Below are 23,726 nucleotides of genomic sequence, written 5' to 3' on the forward strand. Positions count from 1 at the left end.
GGCAACAGAGCGAGACTGTGTCTCAAAAAAAAAAAAAAAGAAAAAAAAGAAAGAATGCTCCTGTAGTTAGAGATTTTGATGGAAAGTGAAGCCATCTAACTGATATACTTTATCCCTCATCATTTCCAAACAGGAAGTCAGATAGTCCTATCCATATCTAGAATGTTGGAAGCAGTTTATTGAATTTATTAGGTTTTAAAATTCAGTTCTCACATTATCAGATATATAAAGAGATATTAACTAGTTCCCCCATTTCATAACTCCAGCAAAGAGGATTTTTCTTGCTGAAAGTTACTCAGAAATGTGATGGCAAGGATCTATTGCTTTTTTTTTTTTTTTTTTTTTTTTTTAGATCTCTTGAGTCATGGTCCAATAGTATCTGTTAGTCCAAATTATTCTTTAAAGAATAATTGAATGTGGGCCGGGTGCGGTGGCTCACGCCTGTAATTCCAGCACTTTGGGAGGCTGAGGCGGGCGGATCACCTGAGGTCAGGAGTTCGAGACCAGCCTGACCAACATGGAGAAACCCCGTCTCTACTAAAAATACAAAATTAGCTGGGTGTGGTGGCGCATGCCTGTAATGTCAGCTACTCGGGAAGCTGAGGCAGGAGAATCGCTTGAACTGAGGAGGCGGAGGTGGCGGTGAGCCGAGATCGCGCCATTGCACTCCAGCCTGGGCAACAAGAGTGAAACTCCCTCTCAGAAAAAAAAAAAAAAAAAAAGAATAATTCAATGTGGAAATTATAATCTGAATAGATTTTCCAAGGAGAAAATTATCACTTCATTTGAAACAGATGAGTGAATTATTTTGTGCTACGTTTTCTACCCCTTATTTTATACGGACCTTAACTCCTTCGGGAAGAGTGTATGGTATAAGGACACCAATAAGCATTTACAGAATATTAACAAACCAACAATAGGTTGATGATTCACCCTGGATTCGTGCCAGGCTCTGTGAAAGAACTCAATAAACATGATGTGCATTTCAAAAACTCTAATCGTAATTGAAATTTCCAAACCCCTCAATCCCATAAATTATATTAACTAGAATATGATCATTTGGCCTGCCCCTACTCCCTTTACAGCATGATAGACCCTGTGATTATCAGGCTTTCGGGAAGTGGGACACAATACTTCATTCTTCAAAGAAAAAGAGGTGATGTTTGGTCTTTTCCTCTTTTTAGATTTTTTTTCACGCTTACCCTATAGAGTTGTACACTGCTCTTTCTAAAATCCCTTCTGTACCTGTACAGTCTCTCCTTTATGCCTTCATGACACTTTTTATTCTTTTCAAACAAGCAGTGCGACTTATCACTTTTATTTTTCTTTCTTAATTCATCTTTTGTCATGTACACTATTTGAAAAATATTACAAGCCGCTCATCAGAATTTCGAAAGAGTCCATATGCGAATGGTTTACACCCACTCTGTAGCCCGCAGCAACATGGATCCGCGTCCTAATGACTGAAAAGGCCAATTAAGACCCGGGTAACAGCAGGATCAACCGGACTTCCCCCCACCCCACCCGGGACCTGCCCGCGCCGCCAGCCTGGCCCCGCCCGGGGGGCGCGGGGGGCGGTACTGGAGCGCGGCGGGTGGCGGAGGAGGGCCGGCCTCGCACTCTCACAAAGACGCGCCCGCGGCGGGAGCCCAGCCCACCGCCTCTGGCCGCCGCCTGCAGCGCGAGCCCTCGAGCCCCGGGCCGCGGCGTTGTCAAGGCTCGGCCTCTCTCCGCCTTCTTCTCTGCTCATTTTATTAAAAAGATTAAAAAAAAAAAAAAAAAAAAAAAAAAAGGAAAAAGAGATCCCTCCTCCTCCGCCTCCCATTGGCCGGGCCCCCGGCCGCGTCACACCGCGCTGTGCCAATGGAGAGGCGCGATACTGCGAGGTGGGCCGGGCCCGAGCGGGGAGTGGGCGGCGGGTCGGTGCAGCAGCTCCGCCGCGGCTCCGCCACCATCGCGGAGGTGCCGCTGTTCCCACAGACGCTCGCGAGCAACCCTCCGCGCTCTGGAGCCTCCTCAGCCTCCCGCACACCCCGAGACGCTCGCCCAGCTGGGCCTCGGTCCCCGCCTCCTCCCCCGTCCTTTTCCCCTCTCTCGCTCCCCACATTGTCTCTGCCTCATTTTCTCTCCTAGTTGAGGATTAAAAAAAAAAAAAATCACCATCATCCTCAGGGAGCCCCCTCGCCCTCGGAAAACAAAACCAGACATGATCCTCGGCTCCTGCTTCTGAAAGATCTGCCCGACCGAGGAGGAGGGAGCCTAGGTTCAAGTCGCGGGAAAGGTCACGGCAGGGAAGCCCCCTCAGCCCCTCCGCGTCGCCTCCCCGCGGGCCGCCCCTCTCGGCCCTGCGCCCCGCGGCCCCGCAGCCTCCGCGCGGCCTCCCGCCCCATCCCCGCCACTTTCCCCGGAGCTGGGCCGCGAACACCTCTCTATTGATGGTGTAGCGCTTTAGGGGAAGGTAAGTGTCCAACTTGCCCGCGCCGGGTCGTGTGCTTTCTTTTTTGGCCCCTCGTCCTGGTGGTCAGAGAGGGTCGGCCGTGAAAGCAGTCACTCGCCCGGGGGGAGGCAGGAAGAAAAGGCTGGGGTCGAAGCCGAAGTCGAGGGGAGTCGGGCGAGGGCAGGGCACTTCTTTGGTCCTGTCCGGGCCAGGTGACCGTTCCTGCGTGCCTTCTGACCCCTGCTCTCTCTTGGCCTCTTATTCATGCTCTTGTTCTACTTGTTTGAGGTTAAACTATTTCATGTGACTACATTATTGGCTGAAACTGGAAGGGAAGGAAGTCAAGGACTGAAACTGTAAATTTCTTGAATGTTTGTGGATTTCGGGGTGCTGGGGGGAGGACTTTATTATTAAAGTATCATTTTCTCATTGGGGGAAGATTTCCTCTTTGTGCGCCCAATCTCTAGTTCTCAGCTGTATGTGATTAGAAAATTATGAAACCCAAAGTCACTTGCAGCAGAATAGAATTCTTACTATCGTGTTTTAGTTCTGCTCTCCGAAGGAGGGTGGCTTCTATTTATTACTAATTTTTAAGATGATGGAAAGATTCGTAGTTTTACATACACATGTGTGTATGTGTGTCTGCTAGGAGGGGGGAAAAGTGTTGCAGGCTTCCTTTGAAACTGGTTGCTTGAGAAGTTGTTGAAAGGAAAACAGAATGATTCATTGTTGAATTGTCATTTTGCTCTGTCTCTTTTCCAAGGTTTGCTTACAATTTTTCTGGATTACAGACTTCAAACATTGATTTAAGTAAAATGGGTCCTTGAGAAACTGGGTGCTTTAAATGTTTCAGTATCTGTTGCTTTTTTAAGGTACATTTAGAAAGTAGTTTTGTATGAATCGTGAAATAGCCTTCTTCACAGCAAATTTTTAAACGCAAAAAAAGATAACTAGTAAGAGGGTGAACTTGGTGAATTACAAAACAGACATTTTAATATAGCAGGAATTGATGCACCTAAGATTTGAAACAGTTTTCATAATTGCTTTCCATTTAAAGAGAGACCTTTTTGTCTAGTGTACACTGGTCTTTTTAGTCTCAGTCTGTTGGGGGAGGGGAGAGAAGCTGGATCTGTACAATAATAAAATCATCTTTGGGTTGATATTTTGTTCCATGGATTTGCTTGCTGAGTTAATACTACTGTAAATTATCAACCAGTTTTGATTTTGATGGCCTGGGATGGGTGGAAAGCTGGCTTCCAGCTCTCCCTGTTGTTGTTGAGGTCGAAGGGAAAAGAGGCAGAGGCAGACAGACACACATATACACACACACACACACATACACATACACACACACACAATACCAAGCTGAGGGCTCATTGTTCTTCCATACACACATTCATTCTCTCTCTCCCATATTTGGGACTAGGTTTGTACAGACAAACACAGCTCTTTTTGGGAGAGAAGAGAGAAGATGGGGGAAGGGAGGGTGCTTTTCTGTTACAGCTTTCTTCCACCCATCTCATGCCTGGCCTTTTTTGCAACCTTGTGAGGCAGAAGAGTGCATTGGAAACTAAAGGACACTCAAAAACATGTTCAGAGACTTCTCTTCTCTCTGCCTCCCTTTATTCCCTTTGCAGCCGTGGTTTCTGCTGCTCTTTCTTTTTTGTATATGTAAAGATAAAATCCCTCTTTATATGTTGTGGCCTTACGTTCAGCTCTCATTGCTTTTGTATTTCTCATTGACCCTGATTTTGTTGGGGACAGTGATTTGTTCACTTGAGTCTTAGTAGTGAATGTGAGCAGAGTCTTTCTAGGTAGAAATAGATTTTATTGATTAATATTATAAAGGTTGTATTGAGGTTAATATTTAGCAAGATGATGTTTGCATGTTTTTAGTGGTGTGATGGTTTGATGGTCAGGTTTGCTGGCAATTGAGCTGTCAATGTTGTTTTTGTAAATAAGGGTTATAAGAAAAGATCTGGTTTTCTGTTTAGGGGGCTCCTTTGAATACTGGGCAGGGAATAGGCTAGTCCACCTGGGATAAACCCAGCTGTGGCCCAAGGATGGAGGTTGGTGTGAATACATGTGGGTTGCAGAATAGCACCTTCTACTGGTTAATTGCTTGGAAAGATCCAGACGAAGAGGATGGGGGAGGGGATTAATGGCTGAGGTTTAATGATTTTCTTTTAAGCGCAGTTGTTGTGCCTTTCTGCAAATGCCACTTCCCCGAGCTGCTAATACAGATGTCCTTTGACAGGCACGGTTGCATTGAGGCATTATTATGTTACTGGTTGTGCTTCGACATTAATTTGTTCTGTTACCAGAAGTATTTACACTTTGTGACTTCCCAGGACTCCTTTGAATGATACCTTCTCATCTTTTATGAGATAATTTCTCTTGAAATATTAAACCACAGGGTTTATTTCTGTTCCCAGTATTGGAAACTATATACACCAGCAGTCTTTAAAAAAAGTTTTTAGTATCATTAATAAAAAATCAAATAAACCTACTCTATGGAAAGTAAAATTGTAGCACTGGACAGAGGTTTTTCTTGGGATTTAAACCAGGTAGAGGGGTAGAGGAGGAGTTGAAGGAGGGAAATCTCACTAAAATCGGCAATTTTGCAAATGTAGTGGCCTTGCATTGCAGTAGTGTTGTTTTCAGTAGTCTTATAAAGTCTGATAGGGTGACTTATTGTATGGATTAGATAAAAAATTTAAAATTGGAAGCCAGAGAAAATGTGAAATGAGTGTGTACACAAATTATCATAGAAGAGGGTCAAATTGTTGCCCAAAGGCTTGTAAACTAAGATGCAGTTTCAGAGATAATCTGCTTAATAAATGTCTCAAAGGATTTTTATTTTCACAAATCCTGGCCCATCTCAGTTGTTCTAATGTAATGAACTATTAGAGAGGTTTGCAGTGGTAAAGGGGACTGGGTGTGTAGGATAAACATCTGTTCCAGACTGACTGCTTCTAGGAATGTGACTTCTGATTCACTTTACTTTCAAAACTTCAAGAGTAATCTCTAAAGTTGTGTATCTTTTACAATGAAATGTGAACAGTTCAAATGTATTATTTTCTCAGTGGGAATGGATTCAGGGGATTTCAGTTCAATATATTCTCCATCAGTGTTTTGTCACAAGGAAACTAGAACTGAGAACCAATTCACAACAAAAAGGTAATCCAAATCAAGAAATAAAATGTACCAGTTACCTTTTCAACTTTGATTTACTGGTCAGTCGAAAAAGCTTTTAAAAAATAGGACAGTAAGGCCTAGTGCGGTGGCTCACGCCTGTAATCCCAGCACTTTGGGAGGCCAAGGCGAGTGGACCACTTGAGGTCAGGAGTTCGAGACCAGCCTGGCCAACATGGTGAAACCTCGTCTCTACTAAAAATACAAAAATTAGCCTGGCACTTTGGCGTGTGGCTGTAATCCCAGCTACTTGGGGGGCTGAGGCACGATAATTGCTTGAACTCAGAGGCAGAGGTTGCAGGGAGCTGAGATTGGCACTACTGCACTCCATCCTGGGTGACACAGCGAGACTCTGTCTAAAAAAAAAAAAAAAAAAAAGGAAAAAATAGGATAGTAAACACTGTCAGGTCCTGCAATAATTATGTGTAATATTGAACAGATACTGAACAGAAATGTTCCAGGTGCTGTAAAAACACATATATAAGAATATAATCTGTGCCCTTCTAAAAACCTGTATATGCTGAATATTATCATGGATTTAGTAAGCATTCATTACTTAAAAATTAGTTTCAAATATCAGTGATCAAAAAAAATTTAAGTAGTAAAATAAGTTGGACATACCAAGTTCTTTTGGGAGTAGTATGCTTTCCTACTAAACTACTTTTGGCAGCTACTTTTGCAGTCGATTTAAAGGTTAAGATAGCAGAAAATTCAAATGTTTAAGTGAGTCATTATTGTAACCTAGCTGTGAACTTCGTTACACACACATACACACATCCTGAAAGAAAAGCTATTGTTTTACATAATCAGTTTCTGATAATGCTGTGCTCTAGTTAATTACGGGATTTCTTTTTTTACTACCAGGAATTCCTCTTGAATGATATTTAAGTGATTGTTGAATCATATTTGTGTGATTGGTATCCTGATAATTATTCTGAAGTTGAAGCTCTCCTTGTCCTATTTAAGTGTGATTTTGCTGAGCCTGTTGGCTTATGTTTGGTTTCTTGTCTAACAGAGTTATAGTTTGTGTGTGTGGGTTTTTTTTAAATAATGGAGGAGAAATGAGCATTTTAAGTATGTGTTAGAACATTGTTAAGATTGCATAGGCCAATTTAATGAACATTTCAACACAACTCAAGTTCAAATACTAAATATATTTACTAGCTTCAAGTTTGGGTTGGAATTGTGATTTGTATGGCTAACTTGTTGGTGTGCCAAGTAATATAAGATGTACTGTGTGTCTGTACATTAGGTAACTAGGTCAGAGAGTACAGTTAATATAAGATGCTTTTTTTGGTAAAGTGGTCTGTGCCAGTGTAAAATTATTATTATTATTATTTTTCGAGATGGAGTCTTGCTCTGTCACCCAGGCTGGAGTGCGATGGCACGATCTCGGCTCACTGCAACCTTGCTTCCCAGGTTCAAGCGATTTTCCTGCCTCAGTCTCCCGAGTAGCTGGGATTACAGACATGTGCCACCACACCTGGCTAATTTTTGTATTTTTAGTAGAGACAGGGTTTTACCATGTTGGCCAGGCTGGTCTTGAACTCCTGACCTCAAGTGATCCACCTGCCTTGGCTTCCTAAAGGGCCGGGATTACAGGCGTGAGCCACTGCACACGGCATATTTTTAACTGGTAAAATTTGCCAGTATGTCAGCAAGTGTGAGCAATATATTTAACTGTGAAAATTTTCCTTATATTGTTAGTTATAAAATGATGTGGCCTCTAATTCATAAACCACTCGGTATTTGAGGAATCCTCATACCCTATTTGTCTTGGGTTTTTGCATCAGAAGTCGAAGCCATGGGTTATATCTTAATTTTAAAGTAGTTATATACATGACTTTTAAGGACTTTGGTTAGGCTGTTTTTCATTGCAAGGAACAGAAAGTCTTCCGAGTCATCTCAAGTTGGGGAAAAGTAGAACAGAAATTTAAGCCGTACGAGCCAGGCCTCACCTAAGAACAAAAACCCCAGGTCTGCAGTGCCTCATACATACTGGAATACTGTCAAGGATATGGGTCCCACCCAGCTTTAGCGACCAGATAGCTTGTTGCCTCCTCAGCAGGAGGAGTTTGTGGCGCCTTACCCTAGTGCCATGGCCCTGTATATGAGTGTCCAGGCTGTGTGTAGCAATAAATATACCACCCCAAAGGGGACAGTATTAACGTGGTTGGCCTGGACTAACCTTAAAAGAGAGCTTGTGAGGAAGCATGGCTGTGCAGCATCTTTAGACAGTCCTGCAGCAGCAGGGCAGAGCTCCTCCTACAAAAACCCATTCTAGCTCACGCAGCCATGCACACACTTAGCAGAGCATGCACGGACACATTCATTGGCACCTGTATATGTTCCCTAGGCTCCCAGAAGTCTGATTCTTTTTTGAGAGAGGGTCTCGCTCTGTTGTTCAGGCTGGAGTGCAGTGGCATGAGCATAGCTCACTGCAGCCTTGAACTCCTGGGCTCAAGTTATCCTCCCTCCTTGGCCTCCCGAGTAGCTGGGACTGGGACTAGAGGTGTGTACCACTACACCTGGCTAATTTTTTTTTGTAGAAATCAAGTCTTGCCATGTTGCCCAGGTTGGTCTTGAAGTCCTAGGCTCAAGTGATCCTCCTACCTTGGCCACCCAAAGTCCTAGGATTACAGGTGTGAGCCACCATGCCCAGCCAAAGGTCTGATTCTTGACCTTCTTCCTGCTTCTGGGGTGGGAAGCAAGGGAGTACAGTGATGGAGGCACTCAGTGTGTGTGGGGTGAATACAGTTCAGGGGGAGTGTGAGCAGATGAGCATGTGGGCGTATGTCTGTTTGTGTGAACTGCCTGGGGAGGCACTGGAAATCTTCTCTGGCAGGACCTGGCTATGCTGGGGAAGTATATCCACACAAGTGGATTCTAGGCGTGAGCCACTGCGCCTGGCGGCTATTGTTGATTTTGATAGCTTATTCTAACAGCTTATTTTCCTTCAAGAGACTTCATAGTCATAACTCGTAGTCAGTTATGATCCTTTTTTTAGGTGGTATCACTTTATTACATTTGTCTTATTCTCCTTTTATTTTCTGTGACTCTGCCCGCCTACTGACTACCTGTCTACCTACCTGCCTACCCAAGTCAGTGTTTCCCAAACTGTATTTATGGCTTCCTAATATGCTGCAAGTATTTTAAGTGTGGGGTGAAATAAGTTTATAATGCACATGAGCTCTTTAAAGCCTCAGAAACATTTTATACTATAGAGGGTTTTTGTTTTTCATTTTCCTCCCTTACCCCAAAGAATACCTGTTTCTTTCTCATGAGATACTCATGGGATAGATACTACTATTCTAGTTTAATAGAACACAGTTTGAGATGCACCTGTAAAATTAATTTTTTTAATTTAAATTTAAATTTTTTGAGGAAAGGTCTTGCTCTGTCATCCAGGCTGGAGTGCAGTGGCGCAGTCTCTGCTCACTGCAGCCTTGACCCCCTCGGGCTCAAATGATCCTCCTGCCTCAGCCACCTGAGTAGCTGGGACCATAGGCATGCACCATCATGCCTAGCTAATTTTTGTATTTTTTATAGAGACAGAGTTTTGCCATGTTGCCCAGGCTGGTCTTGAACTTCTCAGCTGAAGTGATCTACCCACCTTGGTATCCCAAAGTGTTGGGATTACAGGCATGAGCCACTATGTCTGGATTTATTTTATTTAAAAATAACTTTAGGCCAGGCGCGGTGGCTCACGCCTGTAATCCCAGCACTTTGGGAGGCCAAGGCGGATGGGTGACCTGAGGTCAGGAATTCAAGACCAGCCTGGCAAACATGGTGAAACTTTGTCTCTACAAAAATACATTAGCTGGGCACGATGGCGGGTACCTGTAATCCCAGTACTCGGAAGGCTGAGGTGGAAGAATCGCTTGAACCCGGGAGGTGGAGATTGCAGTGAACAGAGATCGTGCCATTGCACTCCAGCCTGGGGAACAGAGTGAGACTCTGTCTCAAAAAAAAAAAAAGACTTTAAAAATGTTTATGTTATTTTGTTTGAAGGGAGGAGTATCAGATAATTTTTTTGCAGGGAGGAGTATCAGATAATTTGTAGATTTATTAAATTTAATTAATTAGCTAATTAATTACTTTTGAGACAAGGTCTCATTCTGTCCAGCTCAGGCTGGAGTGCAGTGGCGTGATCACAGCTCAGTGCAACCTTGACCTCCCAGGCTCAAGTGATTCCCTCATCTCAGCCTCCTGTGTACCTGAGACTACAGGCACATGCCACCACACCTGGCTAAAAGAGTTTTTGTTGTTGTTGTAGAGATGGTGTCTTGTTATGTTGCCCAGGTTAGTCTCAAACTCCTGGGCTGAGTCATCCTCCTGCCTTTGCCTCCCAGTGTTGGGATTACAGGCATGAGCCACCAATCCCAGTCTGGATTTATTTTAAAACTGCCATAGTAGTTCAAAGGAGAGAGATGTGACATTTAAAAAATGTTTTTCCCCTTGATTAGTTAGTCATTAATACCTTGAAGCAATGCTTTATTTTGACTGAAAAATAGTTGCTGGTTCTTGGAGGAGAGTGTCATGACCAGAACCTCACGTTATTCATCTTTGCTATCTGTGTTGAGATAGCCTTTATCTCCTACCTTCTTTCTGTTCTTACATCAGATTTAATCTGTTTCATTTAAAACTGTGCTCACGGCCAGGCGCTGTGGCTCATGTCTGTAATCTCAGCACTTTGGGAGGCTGACGTGGGCAGATCACCTGAGGTCAGGAGTTTGAGACCAGCCTGGCCAACATGGTGAAACCCCGTCTACTAAAAATACAAAAATTAGCTGGGTGTGGTGGCACACGCCTGTAGTACCAGCTATTCGGGAGGCTGAGGCAGGAGAATCCCTAGAACCCGGGAGGCGGAGGTTGCAGTGAGCCGACATCGCTCCACTGCACTCCAGCCTGGGCGACAGAGCAAGACTCTGTCTCAAACAACAACAACAACAACAACAACAACAACAACAACAACAACAAAAACAACAAACTGTGCTCAGGACACAGTGCCTGAAGTTTTTTTGGTTTGGCCACTTTTATTTCCTACCACTTAAATACCTTTTCTTCAGTTCTTGTTATAACCTTCTCACTCATTTGATCACTTCATGTCTTGTATTAATGTTTATTACTTCCATTTATATTTTAGAGCTAATTATGTTCTCTTTATTAGATTATACATCTCTTGAAGGCAGAAAGTTTTCCTGTGACTACAGCAGTATGTGTGTTCACACTTAAAATTAGATTATTCTGAAAAACATTTTATTGACTCCAAGATGCCATCATTTGTAAAATGAATTATTATTTTGTATACTGCTAAGAATGAAAAAAATGCCAGTTAACCTCTGTGAGACCTTTCCTAATTCCAGTGGTATACTATACAAACGTAAAACAAACATTATGAGTCTTAGAGTCATTGAAATATGGTCCATCTATTTAGGCTGACTTTCGTTTCACAACTGTCTGTTCCCTGGAAAGCATGTCTGAAGAAAGATTTTAAAGCAGATTATTTTCTCTTGTAGTGACATTATTATAGGTTGCATTCTTGCCTAAGGACTTAGCATGAAAAATCTTAGCTACAGCCAACAGAGATGCTACCATAAACCTATAGTAATTATAGTTAAATTATGTTCTAGTTTCTATGGAGTAGGTATAATCATTATGTATTTTGGTTTGTAATATATGTTGTATATCTATAATATACACAAATACTACCTTACTGTATTATCATTTTGACCTAAAATGTGCTGAGTTTATGTTAAATATTGATGTTCCTCATGATTCTATCCATTAACTTCTCCCTCAGTACCTTTTTTTTTTTTTTTAAGACGAAGTCTCGCTCTGTCGCCCAGGCTGGAGTGCAGTGGTGTGATCTCAGTTCACTGCAAGCTCTGCCTCCCGGGTTCACACCATTTTCCTGCCTCAGCCTCCTGAGTAGCTGGGACTACAGGCGCCCGCCACCATGCCTGACTAATTTTTTGTATTTTTTAGTGGAGACAGGGTTTCACCATGTTAGCCAGGATGGTCTCAATCTCCTGACCTCGTGATCTGCCTGCCTTGGCCTCCCAAAGTGCTGGGATTACAGGCGTGAGTCACTGCACCCAGCCCTCCCTCAATACTTTGTTTAAACACCAATTTGGTCCAGCCTCAAATTTTGAAAATCTCTCTCTGGAGATGCAGATCTGTGTTGTCTTTTGTCTCCTTGAATATCTTTTTGGCCCTAAGTTTCAGAACTTACCAAGCTGTAGTATTTGTCTACCGTTAACTATTATGCTATTGCAGAAAAGTTGTTAAGAGCTCTAGACTCAATCTGCAGCCCACTGCTTATTAACTCTGTGACTTCGGGCAGGTTATTTACCTTTCTGGGTCTCAGTTTCCTCATCTGTAAAATTGAGATAATAATAATACTCGTGGGTTTGTTGTGAGGACCAAAGTAATTAATTCATATAAAGTATTTAAAAAGGTCCCTGGCACATAGTAAATGGTCAATAAATATTAGCCTCTTTTTATTATTACTGTTATTGTCATCTAGAGATCTAGCTTTCCAGTATGTTCTCTTTGTTGTTTATAATAATCAGGAGATCTGCAGGAGACAATGGGTGAACTCTAGACGGTTTGAATAGATTCTCTCTGAGGTACCAATTCTAAAATGTTTGCTATTCCTTGAATATAGGAAATGCTAAAAACAATATGTGATTAAATACCAAGTGAATAGAGTAATAGCACAGTTTGAAGTTTGGGGTGTTAATAAATGATCAGAATATCATGGCTTAGCTGTTCCTCTTATTTATTATGTTCCTGAAGGAGGTTTTTTTTTTGTTTTGTTTTGTTTTGAGACAAGGTCTTGCTCTGTTGCCTAGGTTCTAGAGTGCAGTGGTGCATGATCACGGCTCATTGCAGCCTCGATCTTGAGGGTCCAAGTGATTCTCCCACCTCGGCCTCCCAAAGTGCTGTTACTACAGGTATGACCCACCACGCCTGGCCTCTGAAGGAGATTTATGTAAGTAGAACAATGGCAAGTAGGAAATTAGAAGTATTACTTTATTATTAATTTGGGCTTTTGGCCAAAATACCAATGTAAATTTGTGTAGTAAACAGGGTGACATCATATTACTTAAGCTCCAGGACTAGTCAAGGGCTCTCTCATCCTCCTAAATTTCACTGTCTTAGTACTCTTTGGTTGATGGCTTTGCAGAAGACCCCAACGATTAGTCTTTTAGAGTGTGTAAGAGTGAAATGACCAAGAACAAGAACACAAACTCTTACATGTATGTGACTTTTTTTCTATCTTGCACTTGAATCAAGATTTGTGTAACTTTTAATCTTCATTGATCTTCATACTTGTAAACAGGGTTCAATCAGTACTGTGGACTCTTGACCCAATCCGATTAGTGTTCCATCCTCTTAGAGAGATTCAAGAAGAAAGGCAATTGAGGGAAAGAGCAAGACCTCTTGTTGGTCTGGCTTCACATCTCTAATGAGGTTGATGTAATGGCCTGTGAGGAGTAACTAAAAATATTTGGCTATCTGCCTAAGCAGCCCTACGTTCTGACATTTTTCGGTATAGTCCCTGGGACAGGGTGGGGGGCGGCGGAACTGCAAAGTATTTTTCAAATTTAAGGATAAAGCTGGATGTGGTGGCTCACAACTGTAATCCTAGTGCTTTGGGAGGTCGAGGCAGGAGGCTTCCTTGAGACCAGGAGTTTGAGACCAGCCTGGGCAACGTAACAAGACCCCCATCTCTGCAAAAAAAATTAAAAATTAGCCAGGCGTGCTAGCACGTGCCTGTAGTCCAAGCTACTCAGAAGGCTGAGGCGGGAGGATTGTTTGAGCCCAGGAGGTCAAGGCTGCAGTGAGCCAATATCGTGCCATTGCTTTCCAGCCTGGGAGACAGAGTGAGACCCTGTCTCAACAACAACAAAATGTAAGGATAAGAGAACCCCATAAGGTACAGTTAGGGAAAGATATCTTGTGATAAATAAGATTTGCCATGTGGAAAACTGATCCACCATCAGTGATAGCTGCTATGGCATTTTGGTAAGATGCTGATGCTAATTTTGGTAACAGGAGTGTCATCTTTGAGGAATATGATTATGTGTGATTATATTAGCAGAGCAAAGCTGAAGTCTAGTCACATTGTACTCTCATATTGTAGCCTGAAGCAAGAATATGATGACAGCAGGGGAGTGATGAACTCGGAGGCTAGAGAAGAGGGAAGCAGAGGCTTCTACTGCCTCGGCTGCGTTGATACTGGCTTGCAAACTCCCGGAGGAAGAGGCCCATCATCTGCTTTGGTCACTTCAGTGCACCTTGCTTGCGAGGAGTACAGTAGGCATTCATTTGTTCAATGAATGAATAATATTACCGTATGGTATTATTGAGGTAGAGATAAGGGAGATTTGGCTTAATCGCTTGACCCCAAGGCATACTTAGGAAGTTATTATTATTATTATTTTTTGAGATGGAGTCTCCCTCTGTCACCAAGCTGGACGATCTCAGCTCACTGCAACCTCCGCCTCCTGGGCTGAAGCAATTCTGCTGTCTCAGCCTCCCAAGGAGCTGGGGTTACAGGCGATCACCACCACACCTGGCTAAATTTTGTATTTTTAGTAGAGATGGGGTTTTGCCATGTTGTCCAGGCAGGTCTTGAACTCCTGACCTCCGGTGATCCGCCCACCTCTGCCTCCCAAAGTGCTGGGGGATTATAGGTGTGAGCCACTGTGCCTGGCCAAAAAATTATTGATAATAACAATTTTATACCTCAAATATAGTGTAGAAAAAACATTTTAGAGCTTAGTTATTTGAATCATCAAAAATAAGTTTGTTGGCCGGGTGCAGTGGCATGAGCCTGTAATCCCAGCACTTTGGGAGGCCAACACGGGTGGATTGCCTGAGGTCAGAAGTTTGAGACCAGCCTGGCCAACATGGTGAAACCCCATTTCTACTAAAAGTACAAAAATTAGCTGGGCATGGTGGCGAATGCCTGTAATCTCAGCTACTTGGGAGGCCGAGACAGGAGAATCTCTTGAACCCGGGAGGCAGAGGTTGCAGTGAGCTGAAATCGCGCCATTGCACTCCAGCCTGGAAAACAAGTGTGAAATTCCGTCTCAAAAAAAAAAAAAAAAAAAAAGAAGGTTGTTTTGTTTTGTGATGGAGTCTCGCTCCTGTTGCCCAAGCTGGAGTGCAACCGCACGATCTTGGCTCACTGCAACTGTTGCCTCCCAGATTCGATCAATTCTCCTGCCTCAGCCTTCTGAGTAGCTGGGACTACAGGCACGCACCACCATGCCCGACTAATTTTTGTTTGTTTTTTTTTTTTTTTTGAGACAGATTCTCACTCTTATCGCCCAGGGTAGAGCGCAGTGGTGCAATCTCTGCTCACTGCAACCTCCGCCTCCGGGATTCAAGTGATTCTCCTGCCTCAGCCTCTCAAGTAGCTGGGACTACAGGCGCCTGCCACCATGCCTGGCTAATTTTTGTATTTTTAGTAGAGGTGAGGTTTCACCATGTTGACCAGGCTGGTCTGGAACTCCTGACCTCAAGTGATCCACCTGCCTCAGCCTCCCAAAGTGCTGGGATTATAGGCAAGAGCCACTGCACCTGGCTTAATTTTTGTATTTTTAGTAGAGATGGGGTTTCACCATATTGGCTAGGCTGTTCTGGAACTCTTGACCTCAGACGATCCGCCCACCTCGGATTCCTAAAGTGCTGGGATTACAGATGTGAGCTGTTGCGCCTGGCCCCCCAAAATGAGTTTATTTTAATCCTAGTAAGTTTAAACTATGTATTCAAAATTATTTAATAGCTGGGCATGGTGGCGGGCATCTGTAATCCTAGCTACTCGGGATCCAGGACAATCGCTTGAACCTGGGAGGCTGAGGTTGCAGTGAGCCGAAATCACGCCACTGCACTCCAGCCTGGGTAACAGAGCAAGACTCTGTCTCAAAAAAAAAAAAAAAAAAAAACAACCAAAACAAAAAAAATCATTTGAAAAAGTAAAGTTTAATAAATATAGTACTCTTTCTCTATAATTTTGCCTTGTGTTAGATAGGATTAGATTCAGCAGTGAGTGGTAGAAACCAAAAATAACAATGGCTTAAACAAGATAGAAGTTTCCTTTCTTTCATGTATCTCATAGACAGTCCTGAACCAGTATGCTACCTTCATGCTCATTAGGGGACCCAGCCTTCAACATATAACTCTTTCCTTTTTGTCAGAGGTGGCTTCTCCATTTTCTCACATCAGTTCTGCATTCTCACCAGCAGGAAGGAGGAAAAGGCAACAGCTGGGCACACCCCCTTCTTGTGAAGATACTTTCCAGAAATTGTACATATCGCTTCTGCTATGTCCCTTCGATTATAACGGAATCACAAGGTCACACATAACTGCAAGAGAAGCTAGAAAGTATATTCTGTGCTGGAAATTACTATGTGCCTAGTCAAAAATCAGGGGTTCTCTTACTCTGGAGGAAGGGAAGAATCAGTATTGCACTACATCTGGCAGTTTGTGCCATAAATACCAGTGAAATGGCTAATGTAGTATTAACACATTTGATAATTTGACAGTATTATTTGTAATCCTTCAGTATTATTTGTAAGAATAACCCCCCACCTCCAGTTCAGTATTCAGTATAGAATTTTCACTAAAATTTGTCTTGATCTAACGATGGCTTCAGATTTTTATTGCTGGGTGGATTTTCTAACAAGATGAACTGCCTTCTGATTCGAACATTCTGATCTTGGTAGCATAATCTGCCATGTGTACATATATATATTTTATGTGATTCATTATTGTAGGAATAATTACTGAAATTTCCTAAGTTGTTATACACTTAGGATTATACACATATGATTAAAGACCTTGTTGAGACTTAATTTTTAACATCTATAAACTGGAAAAATGTGCAGACATCTTGTTTCTATTAATATATTGAGAAAAGTTTTCATTAATATTAATATTTCTTAGGAAATCTAGCTTTATAAAACATCTGCATGTTTCTTTCATATTTTGGTTGGAATGGTTTAGCACCTTTGTTTGCATAGCTTAGTGAGAATTTAGTCTTTGTGGAATCCTTAAACACTTTTGACGCTACAAAAACTTTAGTTGGCTGGGCACAGTGGCACATGCCTATAATCCCAGCACTTTGTGGGGCTGAGGCAGGCAGATCACTTGAGCCCAAGAGTTTGAGACCAGCCTGGACAACATGGCAAAACCCAGTCTCTAAAAAAAAAAACCAAAAAACCAGGCATGGTGGCGTGCACCTGTAGTCTCAGCTACTCGCGATGCTGAGGGGGGAGAATTGATTTAGCTTGGGAGGTCAAAGCTGCATTGCACTTCAGTCTGGGCAACAGAGTGAGACTCTGTCTCAAAAAAACAGAAAACCAGACCAACCTTCCCCTTCAAAACTTTAGTAACTTGGGATTATATGTAGGCTTGGAATATTTATTCTGTGATGGTTGATAATGAACAGTGACTTCTTTATTTTTATTTTTATTTTTGAGACAGAGTCTCACTCTGTCCCCAGGCTGGAGTGCAGTGGCACAATCTTGGCTCACTGCAACCTTCACCTCCCAGGTTCAAGCAATTCTCCTGCCTCAGCCTCCCGAGTAGCTGGGACCTTACAGGCATGTGCCACCATGCCCAGCTGATTTTTGTATTTTTAGTAGAGCTGGGGTTCCACCATTTTGGCCAGGATGGTCTTGATCTCGTGATCCTCCCGCCTCGGCCTCTCAGAGTGCTGGGATTATAGGCGTTAAGTCATTGCACCTGGCCGAACAGTGACTTCTTTTCACAGCTCAGATAGTTTTATACAGTTTATCTTCCCATGTATTGAATGTCATATTTTGCCTCAGCATGTAAACTGTGCAATTGTGTAATTGTCATAAATGTATTTTAAAATATAATTTATAAATTCTTTTTGTCAACTTAGTTCCAATGTCCTGAATGTGTTAAGAAGTGATAGTGTCCGAGGACTTCTTAGAACCCATAGTTATTGCCTTTTCAGGAGGCATACCAGGGCCCTGGGCAGCTGGATGGAGAGGGAGGGATCTTACCTTTCGTACTTTTCTTACATAGCGTTTGTTGCAGGTAAACAAGACCTAATTCAAATGAATGCATACTAAAAGCCTGTTTTTTTTTAACTTTTAGATTCTTGCCCCTTTCTTTTTATTATATGCTTTAGTGAAATACGAGTTTAATTAATGTAGCAAAATAGGGCATACAAAATGACCAAGACAGAGATTGTGCCCATGATGATTTTCTCATTAATGGGAAAGATGAGACATGTACACAACTGAGTACTAGGTAGAAGAAAGTGCCTCAAAAGGTGTTGATACTGTGGTTTAAGAAAGAGAATCAGCTCTGGATGGGGGCATTAGGGAAGATTTGGTGTAGGAGTTGGTGTTTCACCTGTGTTTTGAAGGATTGGCAGGATTTGGACATGTGATAAGTAGCTAAGAGGATTTGAGGCAGGAAATTGCATGAAGCAAAGGCACAGAGCCTGGAAAACTTGGGAAATGGTGAGTACTTTTGCTGCTTCTATGATGGGGATTATTAAATTGTGTTTCAATTTTCTTTTTAAAAAAGATCTCTTTTAAAATGTTCTATAGCAGATGCAGGCAGGCATAGTTTTTTCAACTCAGGTAATTTGTATTTGAAGCTGTAGCGGGTAGCTGTTCAGACCACATAGTAAGAGCATTTTGGAGAGGGAGTCCTTGGGACTGGTTTCTCAAAGAAGGAACAGACTGGTTTGGCCAGAACCATAGAGCACTGGAAAGATAGGTTGGGATCATAGCATAGGCTGATTTAACACCAGGGTTAAATGACTTTATTTGATAGCTTCATGTGTTCAAATGAAATACAAATTATAATTATAAAATTAATATATACTCATTGTAATCACTCTCACACAATTCAGTATTCCTCCAGACATTTTCTCTGCATATATAAGCATACTATACATAGTATCTTGAATTTAAAAAAATTCCAAACATATTTTTCAATTCAATACTTACAACTCAGGTTTGTTTTTGAAAACAACTGCATAATCGGATGCTGTATGGATGTATACTTCACTTTTCCCATTGATGGACAGTTAAATTGTCTCAGACTCTTTGGTTCGCATCCTCATATCTGTACTGTTGTACAATTGTACAAGTATGTGTATAGGATAAGCTCTTAAGTAGAGTTGCTGAATCAGTGGGTTATGTTTACTTTTTATTTTGAAAGCTGTAAATAAATTGCCCCCAAAGATATGCCTGTGTACGCACAGAATATTTTAGGGTTTTCATTTCCTTCTCACCATCCCTGGATATTATGAAATTTTATAATCTTTGTTAATCTGATAGGTGGAAATGTGTACAATGATATTATCTTTTCATTAAGAACATTTTTTTTTGGCCGGGCGCGGTGGCTCACACCTGTAATCCCAGCACTTTGGGAGGCCAAGGTGGGCAGATCACCTGAGGTTGGGAGTTCAAGACCAGCCTGACCAACATGGAGAAACCCCATCTCTACTAAAATTACAAAATTAGCCTGACGTGGTGGCACATGCCTGTAATCCTAGCTACTCAGGAGGCTGAGGCAGGAGAATCACTTGAATCTGGGAGGTAGAGGTTCCGGTGATCCGAGATTGTGCCATTGCATTCCAGCCTGGGCAACAAGAGCAAAACTCCGTCTCAAAAAAAAAAAAGAACAATTTTTTTTGAGACAGGGTCTTGTTTTGCCGTCCAGGTTGGAGTGCAGTGGTGCGATCAGGGCTGACTGCAGCCTCAACCTCCTGGGCTCAAGCGATCTTCCCATCTCAACCCCCTCCAGTAGCTGAGGCTACAGGAATGCACTACCACACCTGGCTAATTTGTGTATTTTTTGTAGAAACGGGGTTTTACCATGTTGCTCAGGCTGGTCTCGAACTCCTGGACTCAAGCACTCCACCTACCTCAGCCTCCCAAAGTGCTAGGATTACAGGCGTGAGCCACCACGCCTGGCCTTACAATTTTTTTGAGACTGAGTCTTGCTGTATCACCCAGGTGGAGTGCAGTGGTGCAATCTCGGCTCACTGCAACCTGCGGCTCCCAAATTCAAGTGGTTCTCCTGCCTCAGCCTCTCGAATAGCTGGGACTACAGACGTGTGCCACCACACCCAGCTAATTTTTGTATTTTTAGTAGAGATGGGGTTTCACTGTGTTGGCCAAGCTGGTCTCAAACTCCTGACCTCAAGTGATCACACGCCTCGACCTCCCAAAGTGCTGGGATTACAGGCCTGAGCCACCACTTCTGGCCCTTACAAAGTTTTTTTAGAGACGGAATCTCTCTTTCTCAGGCTGGAGTGTGGTGGCGCAATCATAGCTCACTGCAGCCTCTTAACTCTTGGGCTCAAGTGATCCTCCTGAGTAGCTGGGACTACAGGTGTGTACCACAGTGCCTGGCTCCTACAGGATCATTTGAATTTGCATTTCTTTGACCATGAATGAAGTTGATGATCTTTTCATATATCAGAATTTTAAGATATACTTTCGTGGTCTCTCAGTCATAGAGACAGGTGGTTTATGTTATATGGAATACTTCGTTCTGAGTGTCATTTATTTTTAAAACACATTTAAATAATAAAAGCTTCATTGAGATTGGTCACATGCTATAAAATTTACTCTTTAAAGACTGCAATTTCTGGATTTTAGTCATTTAATTTATGTATTTTATTTTATTTTTTGACATAGAGTCTCACTCTGTAGCCCATGCTGGAGTGCAGTGGTGTGATCATGGCTCACTGCAGGGGTGTCCAATCTTTTGGCTTCCCTGGGCCACATTGGGAGAAGAAGAAATATCTTGGGCCACACATAAAATACACCAACACTGGCCAGGTGCAGTGGCTCACGCCTGTAATCTCAGCACTTTGGGAGGCCGAGGCGGGCAGATCACCTGAGGTCAGGAGTTCGAGACCAGTCTGGCCAACATGGTGAAACCTCATCTTTACTAAAAATACAAAAATTAGCTGGACGTGGTGGTGGGTTCCTGTAATCCCAACTACTTGGGAGGCTGAGGCAGGGAGAATTGCTTGAACTTGGGAGATGGAGGTTGTGGTGAGCGGAAATTGCCCCACTGCACTCCAGCCTGGGTGACAGAGCGAGACTCCATCTTAAAAAAAAGCAAAAAAACCAAAACCAAAACAAAACATTAACACTAATGATAGCTGATGAGCTAAAAATAAAAAAAAAATCACAAAAAAACTCATAACGTTTTAAGAAAGTTTACGAATTTGTTTTGGGCCTCATTCAAACCTGTCCTGGGCTGCGGGTTGGACAAGCTTGGCTTACTGCATCCTCAAATTCCTGGGCTCAAGCGATCCTCCTGTTTAAGCCTCCTCCTGAGTAGCTGCGATTACAGGGGCATGTCACCATGCCTGGCTAATTTTGATTTTAATTTAATTAATTAAAAAATTTAATAACCTAAATGAAACATCTAAAACCACAGCTTCTGGAAGAATCACTTGTTCTTGACTGTCTTGTACCTCTCTTTGAACTTGACCCTGGCCTCTCGTTAACCTTGCATTTAAGAGCAGCCTCTCTGAAGACATCCTTGTTGATGAGAGTTTTCTCCAAGGGGATATCCACGGAGCACCTTATGGGCATGAGGTGATAGTAGTTATAAACTTTCACAAAAGACTTGATCTTTGGCGGGGCGCGGTGGTCCATGCCTGTAATCCCAGCACTTTGGGAGGCCGAGGCGGGTGGATCACCTGAGGTCAGGAGTTCGAGACCAGTCTGGCCAACATGGTGAAACCTCATCTTTACTAAAAATACAAGAATTAGCTGGACGTGGTGGCGGGTTCCTGTAATCCTAACTACTCAGGAGGCTGAGGCAGGAGAATAGCTTGAACCCGGGAGGCAGAGGTTGCAGTGAGCCGAGGTCTGCCATGGGACTCCAGCCTGGGTAATGGGTTAAACTCCGTCTCAAAACAAAAACAAAAACAAAAAGGCCGGGCGCAGTGGCTCACGCCTGTAATCTTAGCACTGTGGGAGGCTGAGGCGGGTGGATCACCTGAGGTTGGGAGTTCGAGACCAGCCTGGCCAAGATGGTGAAACCCCATGTCTACTAAAAATACAAAAATTAGCTGGGTGTGGTGATGCACGTCTGTAATCCCAGTTACTTGGGAGGCTGAGGCAGGAGAATCGCTTGAACCCGGGAGGTGGAGGTTGCAGTGAGCCGAGATTGCGCCACTGCCCTCCAGCCTGGGTGACAGAGCGAGACTCCACCTCAAAAAAAAAAAAGAAAAAAAAGACTTGATCTTTGACTCTTCTCCATCTTCTTCTTGCCCACAACAGCTGTCAGTTTGTGGGGATAGTGGTCAAATCCAGCCACCAGAGCATGGCTGTAAGGGCGATCTGAGGTGCCATCATCAATGTTCTTCATGATGATATCTTTGCTTCCTGAGTAGCATCTGGCATAGCGTCTGGCCAGAACAGCACCACTTTCCAGGTTTCATGAACTTGCCCATTTTTATAGCAGCCACCCAGGCCTACAGCAGAAAGCCTGGGTAATTTTTTATTTTTATTTTTATTTTTTTTTGAGACGGAGTCTTGCTCTGTCACTCAGGCTGTTGTGCAGGGGCAGGATCTTGGCTCACTGCAACCTCTGTTCCCCAGCCAGGTTCAAGCAATTCTCTTGCCTCAGCCTCCCAGGTAGCTGGGATTACAGGCGCTCGCCACCATGCCTGGCTAATTTTTTTCTATTTTTAGTAGAGACCGGGTTTCGCCTTGTTGGCCAGGCTTGTCTCTAACTCCTGATCTCAGGTGATCCACCTGTCTCAGCCTCCCAAAGTGCTAGGATTACAGGCGTGAGCCACTGCATCCGGCCTAAGTTTTAAATTTTTTATAGAAATGGGGTCTTGCTGTGTTTCCCAGATTGGTTTCAAACTCCTGGCCTCAATCGATCCTCCCACCTTGGCCTTCCAAAGTGTTGGGATTACAGGAATGAGACTGCGCCTGGCCTTGTCATTTATTTTAAAATTGAGTGCCAACCATTGTCATATTATTTGTAGTAAATGCCTATTAGGCTGAACTTGAAGTTCTCTCTTTCTTCATTCAGCATAGTAGGCCCCAAATTTGAAATGAGAAAGTACAACTTTTCCTGTTACTTTTCCAGTTAGAGGCTTCTCTTACTAGAGGCTGCAGTCAGGTACTTGGATTCTGAAATGGAGTTAATGTGACAACTGCTTTGGAATCTCAGTGCTTTGGTACTGGATTTAAAGTAACTTACAGTTGAAACTGATTTCCAACTGCAAGAGGTGACACAAACCCTGACTTTTTTGGAAAATGTTTTAAATATAAAACCTGAAGTGAAAAAGGCTTCTAAGGTAAAAAGATTTTAAAATATGGTAAGTGCTTTAAATTAGTAAGTCGGTTTTTTAGGTGGGTGATTCAACTGCTTTCTAGTTAGTCTGGTCATTTTTTATTCCAGAGATTTCTTAATATGTCTACTAAAGCATATGTGTGTTTACGCTAAGATGACTAAATTGCTTCACCTTAAGAACAATAATGATCTGGCGTGTATCTTTCTTTTGTGATTCATGCTGATTTTTTTTTTTTTAGGCGGAGTCTTACTCTGTCACCTAGGCTGGTGTGCAGTGGTGTGATCTTAGCTCACTGCAGCCTCCGCCTCCTGGGTTCAAGTAATTCTTCTGTCACACAGTTATTTTTAAAGCATACCAGTAATTTGTTTGACTGATTTGTTTTCGATTAAAACAACTTTTAATTTTTTTCTAGGGTCTCCCTGTGTTGCCCAGGCTGGTCTTGAACTCCTGGCCTCAAGTGATCCTCCTGCCTCAGGCTCCCAAAGTGCTGGGATTACAGCATGAGCCACCGTTCCTGGCCTTGACTGATTTTTTTTTTTTGAGGAAACTAGTTCTGTCTTCTAGCATTGGCTTCCGTCTGTTGGGTCCTCTGACAGCCCTTGTCTGTTGCCCATGGATGATTACAGAGTAGTAGGTCTTATCACTGGCTAAGTCTGTGACCCTCATCTGTATTGTTTCACTTGGGAGAAGTTGTCAACAGAGGCTCATAGTAGATGGTTTTCTGTTGATTTTGATGGAACTAAATGTATC

At 42.9% G+C, this 23,726-nt stretch overlaps 1 protein-coding gene across 10 annotated transcripts in view; it reads left to right on the plus strand.

Moving 5' to 3' along the window:
* The first annotated feature begins 359 nt into the window (after window positions 1-359).
* The window catches only part of RERE (arginine-glutamic acid dipeptide repeats), a 466,287-nt gene continuing 442,920 nt past the window's right edge, over window positions 360-23,726 (plus strand). For 5 of the 10 annotated variants that reach the window (XM_063594915.1, XM_055104265.2, XM_063594928.1 and 2 more), the window contains exon 1: window positions 360-2,458. The gene's annotated coding sequence lies outside the window, so the exon portion shown is untranslated. Of the gene's footprint in view, window positions 2,459-12,489; window positions 12,630-22,887; window positions 23,001-23,726 lie in introns of those variants that run through there. The other 5 variants (XM_063594922.1, XM_055104272.2, XM_055104287.2 and 2 more) reach the window with 3 other exon arrangements.

This window comes from Pan paniscus, chromosome 1, assembly GCF_029289425.2.
Source record: "Pan paniscus chromosome 1, NHGRI_mPanPan1-v2.0_pri, whole genome shotgun sequence".
Taxonomy (NCBI): Eukaryota; Metazoa; Chordata; class Mammalia; order Primates; family Hominidae; genus Pan; species Pan paniscus.